We start from the raw sequence: 20597 nt of genomic DNA on the forward strand, positions 1-20597 counted from the left end.
CCTGCCTTTAAGGTTACACCAATCAGGACACAGTCTGAAACACCTCCAAGCTCGCAGTCATGATACACAGTATCTGTATACACTGTGGATGTAGTGTATATGTTTACTTTTTAATTGACCTTTCATTTTAGTTTCAAGAATTAAATGTTAACATTTTAATTAACATTTAAAACCATTTACTTTACATTTTATTTTGGTAAAATACAAAAAGGTAAGCTTTGTAATACTAATTTTTTATTTCTTTTGTTAAATTCACTATTGTGATTTCAATAATTTATTCTATATTTTACTATTCTGTGTATTTTTCCATTCGCTTCATAATTTCTTCTTTGCATTGTTCTTCATTCTTGTTTATTTACTTATTTATTTTTGTATTTACTTTGCTAAAGTTTTAGGGTTTTTTATGTAGTTATTTTAAAAACCTAAAAACTTTACATTTTATTATATTTTCAAGAATGAACTCATCTTCTACTATAAAAGTGTTTAGGTTGCACTTTCTACATTAGTTTGTTTTTTACTTGGTATTTTGATATTTTAAGTATATTTTTAATATTTAATCTGAATGTTGTGTGTTTGTTAGGTTTTGTTAGGGTTTACTTTGTGTTCAAAGTAAGTATTTAGTGTACAAGCAGACTGACTGCTGTATAAATGCTGGTCATGCTCTCCGTGATCCTTTACATCTATCCTGCCTGTTAACAATGTAGCAGCAGGTGAACAGGTGACCTCTTCTAGCCTGAATCCTTGAGCAGATGTCTCCCCTCGACACAAACAGATTGAAAGTGTTCACACTGGCATTGACCTGAATCTGAAGCAGCTCACGATGACTTCGACTCGCACTCTGATGTTAAACTGGAAACACTCAGCATCCTCGTCCACATGAATACACATTTATGCCCCTCCCCCACCTCAGCGTGTACCACAGAAACATTTCCCCCGGCAGATCGGAGTAATCTCCCTTTTCCCTTCGTTTCACCCTCACACTCCTGAAGAAGAGCTCTCTAAATGTTTTATATTCCACTCACTGCTGCCCCTCTCATCCCGCCGCTGCTTCTTTCAAGCGTTTCTATAGACTACAGTGGGTGGGGCGGGGCAGGGTGTGTGTGGGGGGGCCGAGCCCAGCTGCTAATCACAAAGACTTTCAAAGTTTGGGTTTTATTAGGAAATGGCAGCAGCAACGACTGTCCATATGAGTTCATGTCAGCCGTGGTTACGATGTCACCTGAACAGAACCCAGTCAAATGAAACCTGTTGGCTGTTTGGGACGTGAAGCTTCTGGAACAACAGGAAAATCCTTTCTAGCTCAGAGTGGAGGCCTCCATGACTCTCGGTGCTCCCCCTGCATTTATTCACATGTTATTTATCAGCCCTCTCCACCATGATCGCAGTGAGGCCATTGTTTCAGGGGATCAATGTAATCCACAGGCAGCCCGGGCAGCAGCCTGCTACGGGGCCCGGGGACCGCCACTCGCCATTCAGGGTTTGTTTGAGCCGGGGCGCCTCTGATTGTCTCAAAGGTCACTCATTTAAAGGCTCTCCAGGCTGCAGAGCACAGCCTCGTCCCTCCTGCAGGGAGCTGAGGAGAAAGTGAATGAGGGGAGGAAGAAGAGAACGTGAGAGCAGCAGGGATCGCAGAGAGCCACGATTACGGTGCTCCGAGAGCGTTTCAGAGCCACCGGAGATCAGACTGAAGACAAACAATGCTGCCGCCGAGAACGTCAAGATTCATCAGCACTTCAGTCAAAGACCTGCTACGAGAAAAGAAACAACACAGGACGATAAAAAAGCCTCAACCACCTGCAGAAAGCAAAGCCTGACGAGGAAACACCTCAGATCACACTGAGCTTCTGACAGAGCAGAGAACGGCATTACTACCTGCAGTTCCTCTGACGTCCAGCAGAGGCAGCAGTGAGTCAGTCCCCATAGACTACCATGTTTAACTAAAACAGCAGAAATAAACATGTTTACAGGCTGATACAGAAACGTAACAAACACGTATACATGTTTGTTCTCTATCGATAAGTTCATCACATCTGTTTGGCCGCATTAGCTCCACCCTCGTCTCCAAATATGGTCACCTATGAAAAAAACTCAACATGGCAGCAGCCAAAATGATCCAAAACTACCCAACAGATGACGTCCATGTTTAATATCCAACTCACTAAAAATGTTCTTCAGTCTTACTTTAGTACCAGCCCACAAGTTATAGGGATTTTTGACAACTTTAGAAACATTTACCCTCCCTCCAATAAGTCTAAATTAAATTACCATTAAAACCCCAAATTTAGGTTGAAATTAATTTTAGATTTTCTTTGTTAGAAATTTAAGACAATCTGTGGTCCTCACAGAGTGCTGACATATTTCCACAGCCCACAGCTACACTTAAACGTAAATCGTAAATCCTTTTTATCAGCTGATGGAATGTATTCAGAGTCTTTGAGGATCCTGCAAAAACCTTTAAACCACCCTTAAGTGTCATTAAATGACCTTCCAGGTTCTTCAAACAGGCGAGGATTTATCTTCCAGAAAAAGGACACTCAGACTTGAATGTAATGACGTGTTGCTCGACAGCTGATATCCATCTGACTCTCAGGTGTAAAGGATTTCCCAAAATGTCAGATAATGGCAGCGTGTGCTGAACCTGACCTCGGCTGCTTTAAAGCTGTGGATAAAATCAAACGGAGCTCCTGCAGCGTCGCTCTGAAAAATGTTTTCAGTGCTTCGCTTTTCTTCGGTTTTTACCAACAGTTAGGCACAAGTATCTCTAAATGAAGGATTGATTGCACATGTTACTATCAGGAGGCTTCACTAATGCATGCAGGGTGTGAAAGAAAACACCATCTCGCATAGAGAGTGCCTCTTTCTATGGTGTAACATTGAGCAGAGTCACCGGTCGAAAGGTGACGATTTAAGGATTCAGTTCCCTGGTTTTATACTGTTAAGCACCAGGATGGCCTTTTGAGTGCTGTCTAACTCCTCTGAGATATGTCTGCAGATCGGGCCTGTGTCGGGCTGATTGGCGGATTGTAGTGGAAGACTTTGGGAGGACTCTGTGACCCCTGAGCAGACAGTTTTGCCTGATAGGCAACAATCTGAGAGAGGAAACGTTAACGATGTTTTAAGGTGTCTTAACGAGCCATTCCTCCAGCTATCGGGCTCAGTTAAATGAGACGCAGCCTGCAGAGGCTTTCATCAGCGTCCACTCTCTCCTCACCTTTTATCCACACAGAGCAGCTCTAATGACGGCCAGACAGTGTGATGGAGGAAATGGGCTTTCTGATGCATGCCCAATTTTCTGCCTTTGAGAGCCGATGATTCACTTTTGTAAATTCTCCATCTGTAAGCTGGTGCACATCAAAATGGTGTAAAGCAGCACCAACTGTCTAAACTAGAGATTGAAACCAATAAACAGTCAAATAAGTACGAAATAGCCTGGTAAGCTAAACTGGTTTGGATTTTATCAGCGTCCTATTTGCTGCATGTTTATTAATGCATTCTTGTGATGTTAGAAGTTCATATTTGAGCTGCTTATAGGCCAAAATGACTGAGAGGCCATCAGAAGTTAGTGTGGGCAGTCTTTGCCTATGCAGCTACATTTGGAAACTAAGAAACTACTCTAATGGTCATCAAACCACAACTTTATTGACATATACTGAGGCGTCAGAACTCATCATAAGGTTATTAAGGGTATCAAAAGTCGTCTTTAGGGGGAAAGAGCTAAAATGGTTTCCTGACATTGCTGATGATGTTTGAGACCTCTGAGGATTAGTGAAAGTAGAACTCCAACTTTTTGGTCTTCCTGTTTCTGGTGTTTCTGTTTGATAAGCCAATAAATGGAGCCCTGTGAAGCTGTAAACTAATAACATAACATTTTCTTGTAGAATCTTTCATCATTTTTTAATAGAAAGGATTGCTGAAATTAATAAAGGCTGATTTTTACATTTTGTATTGTTTCTATTACTGTACAAAAATACTGTATATCAGATCAGTCACAGTACAACAAGCTGCTTTACACCATCCTCCATTTAACTTCATTCACCTTCAACCTCCACAACCAGCTGCTTCTCCTGCACACATGTAGGTTTCTGCTGGGCTTTAAACTACACTCCTAACCTGTGCTGGGTTTGAGTGAGGATAACGATCAGCCAGCATGTACTAAGATGTACATATTCATATATATCAATACTGTATTTGCAACAACAGAAATAAAGCTTGTCCTCGTGCCTCAGGTCAGTGGTGTTTGGAACAACATTAAACAGAATCCGAGTTTTATTCCTGGATCAACAAGGTGAAAATTAAATGGTACGCTTGTAAGAAACTAGAGTCAACAGGATGGCTTTGCTTTGGAGGAAATCATCCATGTCCTGCAGAGCCTCATGCTGATTTATGTATTGTAATAACAATTTATTACACAGTGTGAACTCTACTAGAATGAAGTTACTTGGAGAAAAATGGTTAAAGGACATCTTGTTAAAACCAAAATAATGAACATATATTCAAATGACGCATGATTATGGCCTTCAGAGCGATTACGGCACATTTATGAAGAACAAGAACTCGTTTCTTGACTCTTGAAGTTCACAGATTAAAAACATCCAGGAGGAGAACAGGTTGTGTTAATTACGAGATTTAGAAGTTAATAATTAATCATATTTTCTTCAGTAATGTTTCCATGTATGATGAGATTACTGTTACTAAGACACAGAATTTTTGTGGTGCACTGATAAAGAATGAACAAGTTTTAAAATTCTTTCCTAATGATTTCTCTATATTTGTAAAGCTCGGAAAAAGAAAAGTATCAGGATGTTTGATTTGTTGCCTCTGTCTGGTTCTGGTTTCTTTTTCCTAAATAACCATGTCTTGTAATGCTGTCTGGCCTCGGCATATTTATGCAGGAAGGAATAATAATAAAAATCAATCAATAAACTGGGAGTGAGACAGCAGTATGTGGGTGTTTTTGTCCGTTTATGGAGAAGGTGGTTACCCATCACCTCTGGAGAATTTATAGTTGGGGCCGGATCATGTTTTACAATCTTGTTTTAGAGGTTTCTACAATCTAGAGACAATTTTAGGTATTTAAGAATGGAAAAAATAAAGCCCTGCAGCATCAATCACACACTTCTTTTTATTTATGAATGCACGCCTGGAGTTTTTCTCAGACCCGGCTGTGACGGAGCGGTCACACAGTGTTCCCTTCCTCCCTGATCTCTTCTGCTCTTTGCTGGCTGAAGAAAGATCGTTAATTGAAACTCTGGGAGAGGTCCCAGTGGAAGTGCTCGAGACAGACGAGTCAGCTGGAACCAGAAAGCCAGTCAGCTTTCCACGGGGAGGGAGCTGGCAGAGACCTGAAACAGCTGCAGTGTGTCAGCTGATGGGAACAGGAAAGACGTCAAGGAATTGAAGACCACGACTACTAACTCCTGACTCCTGAAGCTGTTCCTGAAACAGCATTTCCACTTTAACATGAGTACGGACTCTGCTGGAGCCTCTGCTGGACGATGAAGGACTTGCAGGTTTTAATGGATGCCAGGAAGCATCAACTTCTAGTAAAGCTCATGCTGCGGAACCAGAAGCTCCACCCTCTGGTCTAAATATGGTCACTTCTGACTCTGATAAACCAACATGGCGGCAGCAGGCTATGATGGTATCAGATTTGAACGTGTACCACAAAAACAAAAACATTCTTTTGATTTTGAGCATTTTTTGTTTCCTTGTGGATTCGTGAGTGTAATGATACAGAAGCACAAAAAATACTTCTGATTCGATGAAGCTCTTTTTAGCCTTTTTTCTCAAACAGCGACTTTTAAACAAGAACAAAGTGAACAAAGCTGTGAAACAAAGATGAATGCATGCCTCACATGAGTTGGAATGATTTAAATCTGAATATGACGTTACTGGGCTTTAAACAACTGTAACAGTTATTCTTCGGCTTCCTCTCCTTCCTGTTTCAGCTCCCGTCCACTCCCTCGACTTTGAAAGGCACATATAGTCTGCTGCATTCGAAGAAACAACCCGTAGAGGTGAAGTTTATTCAGCATTAGTCGACACTGGTTTTCTTTCTAATCTCTCATTCAGCAGTTAAACTGATCTCTGCGAGCTCGCCGTCTCTCTCCACTCCACTGGCAGAATTTAATTGAGAACGCCGCCGCCCGCTCCACGGCCACGGCTAAGGTCATCGCCAGCGCTGCCGATTCAGCGAGCGGGCCGGATTATCCACACTCATTATGTACTCTGGTTTGATAGTGGGCCTTTGAGATAACGGGGCTGCTGAAAAACACATTAGTAGCTGTTCAGATTTCCATCAGTGCAGCTGCCAGACGGTTCCTTTGTTTACACGCCATTTACCAGCAAGGCCCTTCAGGCCGCGAGGAGACGGACGGCTGCAGTTTGGCCTTTTCCATTCTGGTGAGACAGAAACACTCACAAACACCACCTTAAAAACGGTGAGACAAGCATAAACCCATCCAGGATCCCACCGTGGGGCCTACTTACAGGCAGGGCCAGATGTTTGATTAATTCCAGCAGGCAGGCTTCATCATAACCAGGAAGACTGTTTTTATTCAGTGCTTAATCTCGACTGAAATCCAAACTTTCAAAATAAAAGCTTTTATTAAATGAAGAAAAGAAAACAGATAAAATGTAAACAGGTTTAGGCTGAAGCTTTCCAAAGCCCACTACCATTAGACAGAGAGATTATTCCAGATTCATAAAGAGAGATTAGATTATATATTTGGTAGAAAAACAGTAGATCATGCAGTTGAAACCACCGAAGATAAAAGATTCTGACTGAAGCAGAGAAAATGTTAACGGATCAGAACCTCCAAAGTGTCCTTGGCTGCAGTTTCCGGGTAAATGGACTCCTACCAGCTCGTGTCTGGCAGCGGGACAGCTTATCAACAGGGGCACACAGGACAGAGTCTGGACCCTCGCCCACAGTTTGGCAAAAAGGGCCGTGAGGCCCCCGCTGCCCCACATGCAGAGGTGGAGCTTTAGCCAGCAAACACAGCGTGGAAATATGGCCGCCGGGTGGCTGCGACCCAGCAGGGAAAACACTGCAGAGCTGACCATCACTGCCACCGAGCCACACCTGCCCTCCCCGTCAGGAGGAGGTCTGATCATCTGGGACTCTCAGGTGGAGGTGAGACCTGTCCTAAACTATTACTGTAACAGCAGTTATGAAGCTGAAGCTCACAGGAAAAATATGAAACACTTCAGCTGATTAAACAAGATCCTAAACCTGTGTGTGATGTGAACTTTCTGAAGGTTCATCAACCCCCTTCGCTGATCACCAGGATTAAACAGAAACAGAACAGAGCTCCTTTATTCACCCACGTAAAGGATATCTGACATTAAAAATCACGTCTGTTTCAGGACAAACATTCGTAAAACACTGCGAACAAAGGCCATACTGACTATGTTTTTTATTTGTGTGCACAGATAAAAGGAAAGCACCCCAAGCAGAGATTTAACTATCAACAACCAACCAAACTGCCAGTACTCAGGTGCTGGTCATAGAGAAAAGATCAACCTAAGATTTTCAAAAACAAATTCTGATCTACAATGATGGACGAACACTTATATGATGTAATCATTTCAATTTCAGCTCGGTGAGCAGAGGTGATCTTGAAAAGACTATCGTGGTAATATTATTTATATCCCAGGAAATGAGTGGCAACCCTAATCTGGAGCTCTGAGGGAGAGAGCTGATGAGTAATTTAAAACCAGCTTACTGCGGTTAAAGTGTCAAAGGATTTAAGAAAGACAAAGAGCAGCTCAGTATATTTTACTGACTTTTCAAGACTTTTTGAAAGTGAAAAACTGGATCCTCACATGAGGTATAAGCCAGTTTCTCTCAGCTTCATCACCCTGAAGTCAGAAATGATGTTTCAGGAGTTACTCTAATTATTTTGACTTTAAGGCAGTTGAAATGAAGCTGATGTCCTGAAGAATCTAAAACATGAAACAGAGATTTCTACATTGGTTGACTTCATTAAAATACGCTGCAGGAAATATTAAAACACTCGGCACATCTTGTTTTTAAAACATTAAAATGGCGATGGTAGAAAACAAAAAAAACAAATGCTCAGCTTGAGGCTTTGCTGACCAATTACAGAGTCTATAATTCCACGTTATTCACTCCTCCTGAGCATCATCAGCAATTATCAGCTGGTCAATAAGTGAATCCAGCTGGTTAACTCGAGTAATTAAACCTGTTTCATGTAGTTTTAAATGAAATCAGAAAGAGTCCCCACTTGCTGTTCAGTGTTTGCTTTTTAACTTTAAGAGACAGAAAAAAATCCATGAAATCAAACTGAGTCGCGCTTCAGAGGCTCAATGACCACGACTCCAAGCTTCAGTAGAGCTTCAGCTCTGTCAGTATTGCTGCTCCTCACTAGGGCTGGGCCATATTATACCGTTCACGGTAATACCGGTATAATGTTAGGCAACGATAGGAAAATGAAATATCGCGATAGAATGGGAGTAAAACGCGCATGTGCAGTGCCTTTGTTTTCATACGCACATGGCCGATTGTTGAGTGAAACAGATGATCCAGAATTGGTTTGTAAAAATGGTGCAACTTCCGTGATGTGGAACTGGTTTGGTGTTTGTCCGTCAGATACACAACAAAGCACATTTTTTTGCAGAACATGCAAGCGGCCGTTGTTATTGTCGTATTTGTCGGACTAAGATGCTCTTAAATCTGGGAGTAATCTGGGTCCTAAACTCTGTATGCTTCAGGTCAAACAACACTGCAGCATCACTTAGAGTTAAAAACTGTCTAAATTCTTTCATCTTTAATAAAACGATCAGCATTGCTGCTTTACGAGGTGTAACTATAAAGTTTAACTTCCAGGCATCCATGAAAACAAAAGTTATTACATTTAACGGAGTTAGAAGTTAGCAGGAAGCTAGCGGAAGTTAGCTCGCTAGTTTCGCTAGTTACCTAAGCATGATATTGCATGTTCTGACTGAGAGATTTCTGAAAAAAATCAAACGTACAGCTCTGCTATCACTTCCAACATAAATGAAGACAGGAAACTAAACAGCAGTGACGTTTGTAGGGTTACTGAAGTTGGGCTAGCTGGTATATAATGATGTGCTACGTGATCGCTAGCGACACAGCTATGTTAGCATAACATAAACAGTGAAGCTGGAGGACGAACACTAACACTTTTCCACTTATAAAAGTTAACGTGAAGGTTCTTCATGGTTAGAGACAAATGCAATCGCATGGCAGGATGCTGTAAACGGACCAAACTTCAGTCAGGAGAACAACTGAGATAATCCATCCACAATACGAGGTTAGTCATTAATATACTGCAACAACATGGGAATAGAGCAGCTGCCAGAGAATTCAACATTAAGGAATCAATGGTACAGAAATGGAGGAAGGAAGAAGAATGAGTTTAATAAAGTTTGATTTATCTGACTGCTTTGTTTCGCTTAATGTGCCTTATAATCCCGTGCACCTTATGGTCCGAAAAATGCGTACTGCACACTGCAGTTTAATGTTGCAAAGCACCTCTTTTTAACTTCAGTGGATATTATACATGGTTATGCTCAGGACATGTCAGCCCATTTCTAGTGGAAATGCCTTTTGGTTAAACTTTCAGCAAGCAATTTGCATTTGTACTGTTACATTTTTATAAAGCTTTAATGTACATAAAAACCAGCTTCTTGTTTAAGTGAATATAAATGGAAGGTTGTCTTTTTGCGCTAGTAATGTTGTGGAGTTGTATTTTGTCTCGCATCAATTATATCGTCGGTTATATCGTTATCGCAAATTTTCAAATATATATCGTGATAAATATTTTTGGCCATATTGCCCTGCTCTACTCCTCACCCTCCTCCGCTGGCTTCCATCTGATAACAATCACATTAAAATGTTCATTATGCAGCCGAACGGGGCGCTCGGCCAAACCGTGCAGCACAGCTCCTCATTTCCTCTCATCTGATCATGTGGTCAGTCTCCACCCGTCACACCGTCAGTGGACAATAAATCCATTTAAATGCAAATCAAACGCGCCCCGAGTCTAATTTTCCCATGTAACTCGGACTCCATTGGAATGTGACAAGCTGCCGCACTGACCGACAGCTGGAAATGTCGACAAGAAGAGCCGAAACTATCGATCAATTTATTGGCCAGCGGATCAATGAAAACTCTGATGAGTAATTAAAGACCTCACAGATGTTTAACTGCAGATGACAACAGCTGTTTACTGTTTACATCGCTTTGTTTCTGACATTGCCTTTCATCACCCCTGACCTGATGACAAATAAAAGCTTCCTTAATGGTTAACTCGTGTCCTAATAAATCCACATGTGTCCTTACAGTTTGGATTTAAACCTGAGAAATATGTAAAAACACTCCCGGGAATCTGCAAACACTGCTTTCTGTTGCTGACAGACTTTTAATTTGAAATAATATATACACTCACCAGCCACATTAGAGACACTAACAACTAACTGATTGTTAAGGTAAATATTTAATCAGCCAATCAGATGGCAACAACTCAGTGCATTTAGACATATAGACATGATAAAAATAACCTGCTGTAGATCCAATTACTGTATTAGCATGATTAATTAAGATGATTTAAGTGACTTTTTTCTTGCTGATTTGCTTCGATTTCCCCATCAACCATTAAGAGCCACAGTTGTCTGGGAGAAATGACCTTGTTGAGGTCAGAGAATGGTCAGACTGCCTCGAGCTGATAGGAAGGTAAAAGTAACCCGGATAATCTCTCGTTACAACAAAGATCTGCAGAACAGCATCTCTGAACCTTGAAGCAGATGGGCTCCAGCAGCAGAAGACCACACTGATTTCACTCCTGTCAGTAAGAACAGGAAACTGAGGTTACACACAGACTCACAAAACTAGACAACAGAAGATGGAAAAATGTTTCCTGCTCCGATGAGTCTTAATTTCTGCAGTAATATTCACATGGTCGGCTCAGAGTTTTGACCTATATCAACAGTTCAGGCTGCTGGTGGTGTAAAGGTAGGGGAGATATACTCTTGGCAGATGTTGGGCCTTAGTACCAACTGAGCATCATTTAAACACCACAGCCTACCTGATTATTGTTGCTAACCATGTCCGTCCCTTTTTAGCAAGTGTACCATCTTCTGATGGTCGCAGCACATCTGCAGCAGCTGTGTGATGCTGTCATATCAATGTGGACCAAAATCTGAGAGTATTATTAATAATAAGATTATTATTATTAATAATAATAATAATAATAATAATAATCTTATTATTAATTAATTATTTAATTATTAATTAATTATTATTATTAATAATAATAATAATAATAATAATAATAATCTTATTATTAATTAATTATTTAATTATTAATTATTAATTATTTATTAATTATTATTATTATTATTATTATTATTATTATTATTATTATTATTATTATTATTAATAATAATAATAATAATAATAATAATAATAATAATAAGATATATGCTCCAAAAAGCCAATGTTGAGGCTTCAAAATGTGGAGTCTACAAACCAGTGAGTATTCTTGTCCATCTTTGGTATACAGTCTGAGTAATCAGCAGTTTTGTGATAGGGGAAAAAACAAAAACTGACTGCGAGCTTTTACTTCTTTGGAGAAACAGTTGAATTATTTTCTAAATACTAAGTGATGCTGATTTTCGCCCCCTAACGAGCTTCGTTACAGAGAAAGACAAAAGTGTTTACTCGGTAAATGGACTCAAAGACACAAACTTTAATTACACAAACAGAAACGGTGACAATACCTCTTCAATCGATCAGCAGCAGCGGCTCTAATCACTGTTTCTGCTGCCTTCGGCTCTTTGATTTCTCTCTTTTTTTTTTACTCAGGAGAGAAAAAACAGGAAATCACAGCAGCAGCTCCAAACTCTGATTTGTTTATCATCTCAATTAACTTTTCAGCAAAAGTGCCCAGAAGATATTTCACCGACTGAATGCCAACGCAGAGACAGAACTGAGCCGAGCCCGCTGAGATTCTCTGCCGCCCTCACCAAGATTTCAATCGCCCATCTCTGCTAATTGGGTTTTTCAGAAGTGACGGAGCCGCTCGCATGAATGGAAGATCATAAAAATGGGACTTCTTTTTAATGTGATTTGCCGAAACGTGATCGAAGCTGTTGTGACGCTGCCCGCTGTTCTCGCTGCGGCGCCTCTCCATGAAAAGTAAACGATCAAACCTCACCCCTCCTGCTCTTATTACCACTTAAATCAGCTCCTGTGACTTCACGCTGAAGGGAGGTTTCTCTCTTTGTTTCAATCCTGCAGCATCACACAGAAATGTTGCTATAGAGACGTGTCACTCCATCACAGCAGGAGGTCCGAGATGTAAATGGAAACAAGAGGAACGCAAAACAACTCAAGAAGAAGAAGCTTGATTTGACTCAGACATCTCGGGGTTTGAAAAAGGCATAAAGTTCAGCCTTTTTTTTCAATAAAAGCTCATTTTGTGCCAGAGAGCTGAGAACTCACAAAGGCCCAGCAGGCGAGCTTTTATTCTGAAGGGAAATCTGGGCTTCCTGCATAATAGATCTAGGAGCAGGCCTGAAACTGGGCTCCTGCATCTGCGTATAAACCGCAGTAACACACAGGCCTGTTTTGGAACTGGTTTCCCTCGGCTTTTGGAAACATGTTGACACCAACATTCAGGCCTGTCTGCGAGCCAAAACAACAACATAAAGCAATAAAGGCCATCAGCTGTAAGCTCATTAATGTGCTGTTGTAATGTAAGCAGGTAAGCACAGGTGTTCTCTCTGAGCGCCGTCTTTTGCCTGGATTTGTTCGTGCGTGTCACACAGGTGCCTTTAAAAAAAGCGGAGCTCCTGTGTGTAATGAGCCAGTGTCTGTACAAACAGTTAGAACTGGATTATTAAAACTATTAAAAACCTAAAAATGTCAAATCTTTTCTGTTTTCTCCTGTACAGTCCAGATCTTTTAATTTCACAAAGAAAGATGAATTAAATGAACACCACCTCCCAGAAACATGAATCCTGTGGGAACAGAGGCCTCAGAGCTTCTCAGAAAATGTTCACCTGTGAAAATCGAGTGTCTTTAATCTCCCGTCCTCGTCCCTCAGCGTTTATTGGAGGCCAAACAAAATCACAGGCTGAAGCAGAAACGATCTGAACGTCATTGAGAAGAAATGTGGCTCGGGGTCGTCGCTTTAATGAAGACATTTATTTGCCAACCGAACAGCTCGCACCTTCAGCGAGAGCTGAGAATATTGACCAGCGGCGGCAACCGGCACATAGCTCTGAAAGGTCAAACTCTATATTAAAAAATGAAGAGCCGGAGAGAAATTATAGAGCCACTGCTGCGTCCACCGATCATCTCAGCTCTGCTCTCCTAATCGCAGATAATAAGAGGATGAAAAATGGCAGAAAGAGCAGCAGCAGACGTTATTGGTGCTGATTAAATGGCCAGTTAGTGGCTGAATGAGCAGGTTGGGCTGGAGCTCGGCCGTGTTCACGCTGAGGAGTTAAAAATCTAATCTTTTCTCAACATGATTTGGGCTGTTTGGAAGAGCAGCTGAGGAAAAATGAAGACTAGCCTGAAAAGTCACCAAGGAAAACTACACTGATGGAAGCTGCCTCCCCTAAAAGACTTCAGACATAAAGTGGAATAAAAGCAACAATGTTCCCAGCAACTAATGTACTAGTTGTTTAGTCAAGATTTAAAAAGAAGAGCTCAAACTACTCGAGTAGTGGAAAAACACCAAGGAAAAAGAAAAAGAAAAACACTCAAAGCTGACTAATGAACAAGGTTAAACACTCCTGACACACCTCAGTGATCAGGTCACGTTTTAAATGTCACTGGACGTGGTGATAACGTGGTCATCAAACAGCCACCAAACACCAGCAGTTATTTTATTATTTATTCACATTTACTACAACAGAGGGAGGTTTTTAGGATGATTTTCCACTTTTCTGCATCAATTTCCATTGAAAAGCATTTACATCACTTCCTGTTTGTTCTCTGGTTATATAACACGAGTCACACATGTGGATGTTACACAGCTTGATTTTAGGAGGTTAAGTCTCTGAATTATCATCTGAATGCCTGATTTTACTAATCATCCATCGACAGCTGCTTATATTATTAAAACCCCACCAACGTATATTCTTGTTTATACTTTTAAATGTTTCAGGTTTCAGGTGTTTGTGAGGCCAAATTACAAATTATTCTTTCTAATCATGATCTTTGTTCCTCTAAAATCCTCAGCATGGAGATCATCAATGTTATTTTGATTTATGTTTGGCCCATTGCATGTGTGATATCCCCCAAAATATTTTAATGGATATCCAAGTTTCCCTTCAGAGTGCTGATGTTCTGACCCAGTTCATAGAAAGTCAGTTTCAGTGTTTTGGCTCTCAGCTGATGCAGAAGAGAGAGAAGGAAAGAGGGTGAAAATGAAGTCATTTCAGACCACGATTTATTCATTTGATGCCACAAATTATTAATCTGAAGGAACGAATCAGGTCATTTCAGGGTAAGAGCTGCTAAATTAAAGGCAGTGAAAGTTCTTTAAAGCCACTGATTTGAAATTTGAAGGTGCAGATGATTTATTTAAAGAACTGATTTATGAAGTGCGGCGCTCTGCTGTTGTCAGAGAAAACAGACTTTATTCAAAGTCATAAATGCTGAAGTGGTCACTCCTGAGCACTGATTATTCTTTATTTCACACTGCCACAGTCATCAGAAAAACTGATAATGGGACTGACCAGAAAAAAATATCTGATCAGATCACAAATCTTTTATATAGTTTTTGTAAAAGGTAAAAAAAAATTAACCTAGGGTTCTTTCCTGATGGAAACTTAAAAAGTTGTGTTATTCTTCCTGCTATGAGCTGTCCCCGCTCACATACGGCCTCAGAAACAGATACTTTATTAATTCAGCCTGTGCTTGGCACTGTGGTGAGGAGATGAGAGCACTAGACCAGGACCAGAGGGAGTCTGAGGGAGTCCAACTGGCCTGTGGGAAGCTTTAGTGCCAGGGTCGGCGCCCCGCGCTCGCTGCAGAGAAAACAACCGTTTAACATGTTGGATTAGACGGGATTAAGGACATCTGTTGAGCAAAATGAGGAGCTTCTGTTGGTTTTATCTCTCCTGCTGTGATGGCACAGAACAGACCGAGAGTTGGAGAAATTAAAAGTCAAACTCTGGAAGTCACCTGGAGGAAAATATGACAACTGAAGACGAATCCACTACTCTGGAGCTTCTTTAAGCTTTGTGAGCTCGTACACTTCAAATTCTCAGTATTTCATAGTATTGTATTGTACAGTATTGTAGTTGTGACTTGCAGAACTGACTTTAACTACTGAGACAAAACGAGTTTAGAAACTATCCAAAAAGCATCCATAATGTACAACCTGGAGCACCAAAAACATCAGTATCCACCCATTGTTTCAGGCTAAACACAGAATTAAGATACTAGAGTGATTGCTAATAAGGTTTCAGTTAGTTTGATCAAAACAGAATTTATTCTTTCTGAGGTCTGCTCCATCACATTACCATTACAGACAGCTTTAAGGGCACTTTGATCTTTTTTTTTTCTTAAATGGAAAACTGATAAAATGTTTGGTTTAGGTTTATTTATTTGAAATGCTTAAAACTGTTAATAAAAAGTTTTCTGACTTTTTATTAAAAGGTTAATTTAATTTGTCAAAGGTTTTCTGAATGAACCATGTTTTTAAACCTTACTATTCAGCCTGTTCTAAAACCACAAATTCTCTATTATGTTATACTTCAGACACTTTGGCTGATGGATCCTCATGTTTGTTTTGGCACAGACTTTATGCCGGATGTCCTTCCTATCCAGGTTTGTTACTGGCACTGATGAGATTTACATTTTGTTTCTTAGATGTAATACCGCTGCTGTTTGCAGTGAATTCCAACAGCTGATTTTTTTTTAAGATATAAATGCACCTATACGAGGAAAAATAAAAATATGTTCACTGAAGCTTTCAGTTCACAAGTTGCACTTCTCTTTATGCTGATGAGCTGCTTTTATTTTCAGTTGTTGTTGGTTTGTACGATTACATAAAAACTAATGAGATAAAAGTTGGAGATTTTGAGCCTGTGAAAGGGAAGAAACCATTATATTTTGTTGTGGATCCAAACTGCTTGGAAAAAAGCTTTTTTTATCATTGGCTTGGCTGCGGATCACATAGAGAAGAATGGACGACTGGCTTTGGCGGAGCTCTTTGGTGTCTGGTGCCTTTCTAGATTGTGTTTATAAATGTGTGCCAGATATTTATTGGACGTACATTTGGATAGCAATCACGTTTAGAAATGTGATGTATTCTCTCAGATATCCTTGCACTGCTTAATTTTACTCAGAGCCTGAAAAGTGTTCACCTTTGTCACATCCTTGTGGTCCTTTTTTGATGATTGTTTTAGTGTTTAAAAAAAAAAATTCCATTTGCTTACAAAAAAATGTCAAATTGTTCTCATAGGCAGGTCAGGTGATCCATGCAAAGCAGAGAAGTGACTGTCCAATATTGTTTGAATGACAAAAAGAAAAGAAAAAGTAGATGTTCTACCTTTGATTACATTATCTGTTGTTACTTTCATATTTTTAGTGTTTAGAGAGAGTAAAGTGAATAATGATGAATGCCATCCCATAAAACCAGCGGACAGTTTGAAAACTGCAACAAAACAGCAGCTGTCAGGCTGTGAGGCTTCCAGAAACACCAAAAGCTGCAAATTCAACACTGGATTTTTGTTTTTCAGCGCTTTCATTGATTCTTTCACTTTCTGCAGCTCCCTGTCCATACAGCTCCGTCTGATCAATACTCACAGTTGTCATTTTGAATTATTGATCCGCACACTTCACAACGTTAAGCTGAAGGCATTTATAGTCGACTAATGTTTTGATCTATCAGTGAAACAGCTCTGAACATCGCCATGAATAAACGCAATGCTTCAGCAACAGGACAGCATTCACAACTGTTTTCATTATCGATCAGTTTACCGGTCACTTCTCAGGTCATCTATATATCAACTGATCTTAAAATGTCACAGATTAGTGCGAAAGGCCAAATCTGGTTTCGCTAAAGCTGGCGATGATTCGCTAATCAATCATCATGTGTTTGTTTATTACTGGTCTCATCAATTAAAAGTGCTTGACAAACCGCTGACGAGCTCATAATCAGACCAGCATCCAAATGTAAAAAGCAAAACTAGCTGGGAAGGAATAAAGACAATAATAAATCATAAATAAACAAAATTAAAAGTAGAAACCAAGAATTTAAACCCTGAAAATATTCATCTTACTTTTAAATTTGCAGAAAAACTGTTTGGACCAATCAACCCGTTGTTGGACTATTTTTATGAAACCGCAGCAAAAATGTGTCATCTGGGATCCTACATAATAAACTGACAATAAAAAGAAATATAAGCAGCAGTTCTGCTCTGATACAGTCAGTCAGTAAAGTTATCAAAGTTTAATAACAGGCATGTCTGCTAGAGAAAGATGCATTCAGCAGGACACTGCTTCACAAATAGTTAATACTCATGTCGGAATAGCATAAGTTGACATTAGCAGGACATGACTGACAGCGGTTCAGACATGAAAAATCACAAGAGTTGTGAACAGAGTTAAGGATATTTTTACAGACATCAACATCAAGACTGTAAGCAGGTGCTGAAAACCTCAGAAATTCATCATCAGTGAAAACAGAGTTTCTTAAACTCGGAAAACATGATTAAATATGAAGATATTTTATTTGTGTACAAACTTTTTTACAGCCCGGCCCGTCTTCTCTTCTGAATGAAAGTCAAAGCATATCCACATCTACCTCTGCATCTTCCAGCAGAAGTGTTAAAATAACTTTTAGAAAAGTGCTGAAATATTCCTTTGTTTAATATGATTTTGCATGTGTTGGTTTTCCTTTCCTGACTATAAATGCCATCTACGTGCTGAGACTGTGTGAACCAGACTAATCACATTCATTTATTTCAGCTGAAGCTTTTTAAATGAAATTATCGTAAACGTAAGAATGCGCTCAGGCCAAGTTTTCTGAGCAGCCTCTTCAGCTCATCGGTGATGGAGCAATGGGGGAGAGTAAGGGGAGGACAGCTGGCTTTCCCAGCAAAGAGGAGGAGGAGGGGTGAGGCTAGAGGGTGTTGGTTGTCTGAGGCGAGGGAGGAGGGGCAAACTGGAGGCCAGCAGATGGACTCCTGCAAACAATAGAGGCAGACAGATGCAGCCACAAAGAGCAGCAAGCACACAGAGACACACTTCACAAAAAGCTGAGACGAAGCCTCAGCTCGACAAACCAAAAGACTCTGGAGGAGCAGCACTGCTCACAGCCACCAGGGACACACACATAAAAAAAACCCAAAGTTTATTCTAAAACCATGAAGTCACTCGTTTTTGTTCCTGATGAGATGGAAAAAGGTTTAAAAAAAAAAAAGTGGGCACAAACTGTGAAACTCTTTTTTTAACTTTGCAATCTGAAGGACTCTGGCTCCTTTTTGGGAACATGAAAATTTTTATTTTCCACAGAAAAAGATCTAACCATTATGACCATTATACAGATCTAACATAACCACTTTTTGGATTTTTACATTTTCCAAAAAGGGGTTTTTAGCACTACAGTGTAGTCTGATAAGAAAACACTGGAACATGACAACAAGTCCAAATACAAGGAGCCCTCTTTAAGAGAAGCATAAGCTTCCAGACCTCAGCATCAGTTTAGATCACATCACCAGAGGACAGAGAAAAACGTCTATGATGCTGCAAACCAGTGCTTAAAACTAGACTAAAACCAGTCCAGGACTGGAACAAATCAGCTCAAATTCAGTACCAAACTCAAATCTGAACAAATCAAAGTTTTAAACAAGGCCATAACCAGCACAAACCCTGCCCCTGAAACACACTAACAACCTGCAATAAAAAGAAGCCACTAACAGAGCCCTAAACCAGAGTGAAACCACTCCACAACCCAATCCATCAAAACCAACCCTAAAAACATTTTTGAACACATCACATCAAAAACACTGGAGTTATACCGTAAACATTACAGGAAATCATAAAAAAAGTGCAAAAAAGACTGAAATCACAATTAAGATCTTTATGAAAAAAAAAGATCTGACAGAGTGGAAACTTGTGATAGGGATTAGTACAAAAACACAATAAAAGTTTTTACTTAAATGTCTTGATAAAGTTTTACGGCCAGAGCTGCCACAAACCTGCAGCTTTGTGATTTTTCCAGAAATGTGGGTCATCAGAGAGGAGAAAAGATGTTAACACTCTAGCCCTGAAATGCACACACTTCTTCCTGTGCATTCACTCAAAGGTCTGGATGAAGTGCCCTGTGTAAACGGAGTGCTGTAATATCTGAACATCTGCTGTTAACAGACTCTCAGTGCATCTCTGCAGACATCTGAGAACTTCCTGCAGTCGCCAAGGGGGCTCCGAGGGGACAAAGGGAAGGACGGGCTTCTCTCTTTGTCCCCCACCGCCCTGCAGAAACAGAGAGGAAACATCCTAACACAGTCCGCCATGCATGGGAGGGGCCTGGGTGATGCTTATGAGGGGGGTGACGGGAGTGCACTGCATCAGTCCCTGCTGTGATGTGAAGTGCACACTAACAACTGGATCTATGTTTGCTCTCAGCTTTCTTTCCACATTCTGTTTTACTCTGGTTCATCTGCTCCATCGAGCACCAGGACATAACTCAGGACATCCAGAACCTGCATCAGGTTTACGCCCAAAACACCCCATCCTTACAGAAGCATCTGACTATGAGTCTGTTCCTTTATAGATGGGATTTAAACCAGCGACTAACACCAATTAAACCAGTCCAAAACCAGCCAAAAATAGACTAAAACCAGACCCTAACTCGGACTGAAACTAGTCCAGACTCATCAGTTGTTATGGATTCCAGTTGGATGTTTTGAGCCCAGCACAAAGAGTAATTCTCCACTTAGTTCATTAAAAAAGAAAAAACTTTGAAAACGGCGACTTGAGGGTTTCGCCATGCAAATATGCATTTATGCAGCTCACCTCGGTCTTTGTTCATTTAACCACATCTTACAGCTAAGACCTGGAGCCAGTGACGCCCGACTGAGCGCGCTCTGTGCCAACACGTGCTCAGGACAGATATGAGGACAGTTGCTCGGAGTGCGGGGTTGATGTAAATGTAGCGTTGTGTCCGAGCAGCGACAGCGGTAAACCAAACGCTGGGGGCAGCCTCGGCGTACGGTGTGTAATTAAACTCAGTGACAGAGGAGCAGAGATGAAGGCTGGACGAAAAGAAGAAGACCTCGTTACCCACTCAGCCGTGAAGAGGCACCTCCTCCTTCCTGTGCACCTGACAGGTGTTTCTCTGGTGGTTTATCTTTGTTCACAAAATCACCTTTAAGCAACTTAGCTTCAGAGCCAAAAGTATGCGTTTCAGTGGTGTGTGAGGCTCTCAGCCTTTGACCAGATGTTGAGCCTCTGTTGACTGCCTTTCAAACACCCACACATGAGAGCGTTCATCATTGTAGAGGCACAAGTTATTAGTTAGAGATGTTTTCTGATTCAGAGAGAAATAAACTAACTATTCCTCCAAACCACAGACAACCACGGA

At 40.6% G+C, this 20597-nt stretch overlaps 1 protein-coding gene across 2 annotated transcripts in view; it reads right to left on the reverse strand.

The window, feature by feature from the left end:
• phf21b (PHD finger protein 21B) overlaps nucleotides 1–20597 on the reverse strand; it is a 90458-nt gene that overhangs the window by 18581 nt on the left and 51280 nt on the right. The window lies entirely within an intron of this gene.

Source organism: Copadichromis virginalis, linkage group LG17, assembly GCF_057382275.1.
Source record: "Copadichromis virginalis isolate Kocher_CV1m ecotype Utaka linkage group LG17, C_Virginalis_male_GT1.1, whole genome shotgun sequence".
Lineage (NCBI taxonomy): Eukaryota > Metazoa > Chordata > Actinopteri > Cichliformes > Cichlidae > Copadichromis > Copadichromis virginalis.